This window comes from Myotis brandtii, unplaced genomic scaffold (assembly GCF_000412655.1).
Source record: "Myotis brandtii unplaced genomic scaffold, ASM41265v1 scaffold601, whole genome shotgun sequence".
NCBI classification, from domain to species: domain Eukaryota; kingdom Metazoa; phylum Chordata; class Mammalia; order Chiroptera; family Vespertilionidae; genus Myotis; species Myotis brandtii.
The window spans coordinates 1,011,226-1,014,846 of record NW_005370276.1 but is presented as its reverse complement, the minus strand read 5'-3'; the positions used below and the strand labels follow the sequence as shown (position 1 = coordinate 1,014,846).

Here is a 3,621-nt window from a genome sequence, read left to right as displayed (position 1 = left end):
AAGGAGATCACAGGAAGCCTGACTCCTTCCAGGGCCTCATCCCCCCTCCCCCCCGCATCTGGTCTAGGAGGGTGGTGCTAGGTGGACCCAACCAGCCCTAGTGGTGGGGCTGTCACAGGGGTTGAAGGTCAGGAATCAGGGCATTTCTGGGCCCCAGTACCTCCAGCCAGGAGACCACGGTGGGGCCATCCCAGGCGGCAAAGGGCAGGCCCTGGCGGCAGGCCTCCTCCAGCAGTTCATGCCTGGGAAGAGGGGGCCAGGGCAGGAGCTCTCAGGGGCGGAGACACCCAGCCCTCCTGGGTGGCCCCCTTCACCACAACCCCCTCTCAAAACACTTGTTATGAGTGTAGGAAACCTGGCAGGAGGTTCCAACAAAACGCATGTGGATCTTTGTAAGTCCCCCCCTCCCCCCCCACTCCCACACTCACTTCCTCTTGTTTCTGCGGTCCTTGTCTCCTGGGCCTGTCAGCTTGGCTAGCCCCAGAGGGTCGGCGGCCAACGTCTCATCTGAGGGTGTTCCAGCTGGAGGCAGGGAGGGGCCAAAATTTGGAGAGTCTCAGGGGGAAGCAGACTATTTCATGCTGGGGGTGGTGAGAAGGAAGCCAGGAGACCAGAGGCCCCAAGGGAATAGTCAATGAGGCCACAGAGAGGGAGTGATCGAGCCAGACAGGGACCAATGTCACCTCCCAGGCAATAAATTGGAGATAACCCCAAAATAGGGCATCCATTGGCCTGGCCTTGTCAGGGTGGCAGTGGTGTGCTGGCAAGTGTTTAGCTGGCCCCGTGAGGAGGAAGGAGCTATTCCTTGATTTGTAGCCTTTGCCCATCTCTATGGTGTGAATAATCCCACTGTGCCGATTTCAAGCTGCCAATGTGATGTCAAGCAACTCACAAAATGCCTGAAAATTTAACTACTGGCTCTCACAAGCCGATACAAGAAGGCTCCAGCACACCAGGTGCTCTGCCTTTAGGATTCGCCTCCCTAAATGGGAAATGACATAACAATATGATTTAGCCCTCCAGTCACTCAAGCAGGCCACGGAGGGCTCTTTCTGCCCCCCACCCCCAACCCTACCCTGCCTTCCTCTGCCAAGTTCTGTCCCTTCTACATTGTAAATGAATTACCAAATCAATGAGGACATGAATGAATGTCAAGTGAATATGTAAAGAAGAAGGAAGAAACAGCAGTGAGACAGTCCAGAGCCGAGCTCCGCACAGCGCCCCCCCGCGGTGAGGAGGGAATGCCCCAGCGAGGATAGGGGCGGGGCTGGGAGAAGAAGGGGCGTCCATGCAGCGTGCACAACCTGGTCATGCGCCCCCTTCCCGCCCCGCGCCCCCTACCTGCTCCCAGCTGATCTCCTTGGTCTCCTGACCCGTTAGTGGGAAGAGGGGAAAGAAGGGATGGGTTAAGGGGCAGGCGAAGGAGGGCGGGAGGAACGAACAGACGGACAGACAGCTACAGACTCGCCCCGTTCCGCCCCGCCCCTCCCGAGAGAGAGTTAGTGCCACCCCCAAAGCCGCCGGCAGGGGGCACTCACAGGCTTCGTCGTGGCCGTGAGGGACTCCATCTCCTCATGTGTCATCCACACGTTTCCTGTGGACTGAGGGGCCACGGGGTGTTAGGGAAGGGGAGAGAGGACTTCCGGACAGGGAAAGGGGGCGCGGGGGGGACGCTCCTGGAGGCTCGGGTCATGCACATTTATACACAGTGTACTTTCTGGCTGAGAAAGGCCAGTCACTGCTTGGACAAGCCAGGGACAGAAAAAAGGCATGATCTGATCGTTTATTGAGCACCTACTGTGTGTCAGAACTTGGGCTTCGGAGTTGAACAAATTCATGTTCCCATTGGGGGCCTGCTGGGCATTTTGCCGTGTGGCCCTGTGCCAATGGCATCACCTCACTCCACACACAAATGTACAGAAAGGATGCAGAGTGAGGTGGCAGGTGCAGCAATGGGGTGAATGTTCCCAGGAAGGAGGACATGCGTGCACATTTATTGGGCACCTGCTCCCAACAGCCCCAGGGGTTAGGCATTCATACATGGATTCAATCATGTGGGCCCTGGCTGGTGTGGCTCAGTAGGTTGGGCGTCTTCTTATGCACCCAAAGGTTGCCGGTTGGATTCCTGGTCAGGACACATGCGGGGATTGCGGCCTTGATCCCCAGCAGGGGGCGTGCAGGAGGCAACCAATCATGTCTCGGTCTCCCATGGATGTTTCTCTCCCCCTCTCACTCTCTCTCCCTCCCTCCCCTTCCTTCCCTCATCTCTAAAAATCAATAAAAGATCTTTTTTTAAAAAAAAAATGTAGCCCTAACCGGTTTGGCTCAGCGGATAGAGCGTCAGCCTGCGGACTCAAGGGTCCCAGGTTCGATTCCGGCCAAGAGCATGTACCTTGGTTGCGGGCACATCCCCAGTAGGGGGCGTGCAGGAGGCAGCTGATCAATGTTTCTCTCTCATCGATGTTTCTAACTCTCTATCCCTCTTCCCTCCTCTCTGTAAAAAATCAATAAAATATTTTAAAAAATGTATGTAGCCCTAGCCAGTTTGGCTCAGTGGGTAGAGCATCGGCCTGTGGCCTGAAGGGTCCCAGGTTTGATTCCGGCAAAGGGCACATGCCCAGGTTGCGGGCTCAGTCCCCAGTAGGGGCTGTGCAGGAGGCAGCCAATCAATGATTCTCTCTCATCACTGATGTTTCTGTCTCTCTCTCCCTCTCCTTTCCTCTCTGAAATCAATAAAGATATTTTAAAAATGTATGTAATGACTCCCGAGTGCCAGGCACAGTTGTAGAGTCTGGGATGTGCAAGGGGAACTTTGAGTACAGACTGAATAGTAGATGAAACTAACAATAACGGTCGTGTTCTTAGGTGTGACAAGGGCACGGTGGCGATGTGGGGGAAAGTTCTTATTTTTAGGAGACGCCCGCTGCAGTAATTTGGGGGGCTAGCTGGCTAGGATGTCCACACATTACATTCGAGTGCTTCCGATACACACATTCACGTGTGAACAGCAAGCGTGGCAAAGGGCTGAGTGCTGCATTAGGCACGGCCACATGATTTTCTGTGTGGAATGCAAGGATAAAACATTAGAAGGCAGTAAATGCTATGGAGGAAAACCAGGTCTTAATGTCCTGGGGTGATGGGCAGCAGGTGACTGGTTTAGCTGTTGAGTGAGAGAGGCCTCTCAGAGGTGGTGACATTGAGCTGAGACCTCAGGGGATGACAAGGAGCCAGCCTTGGGGGAAACGGGGAGGGGGGGTGCTCCAAGCAAAAGGGGGTGCAAAGGAGCAGAGTGAGGGAAGGAGAGGGCAATGGTCTTTCATCAGGGGCCTTGCCGGGAACCATATGGGTTTGTCTTATTCTCCAGGATGGGTCCCTCTGGCTTCGGTTGAAGACAGACTGAAGGTTAGGGGTACAGGGGAGGCAGGGAGACCTGAGAGAAGGTCCCCTTTTACCCCCTCCACCCCCCAGATAATCCAGGTGGTATAAGGGGAGTATAGGTCTAGCAGTGGTTCTCAACCTTCTGGCCCTTTAAATACAGTTCCTCATGTTGTGACCCAACCATAAAATTATTTTCGTGGCTACTTCCTAACTGTCATGTTGCTACTGTGATGAATCGTCATG

At 54.7% G+C, this 3,621-nt stretch overlaps 1 protein-coding gene across 1 annotated transcript in view; it reads right to left on the bottom strand.

Annotated features, from left to right (window-relative positions):
• The window catches only part of PPFIA3 (protein tyrosine phosphatase, receptor type, f polypeptide (PTPRF), interacting protein (liprin), alpha 3), a 28,412-nt gene that overhangs the window by 11,789 nt on the left and 13,002 nt on the right, over positions 1-3,621 (bottom strand). The gene's annotated exons all lie outside the window — the stretch shown is intronic.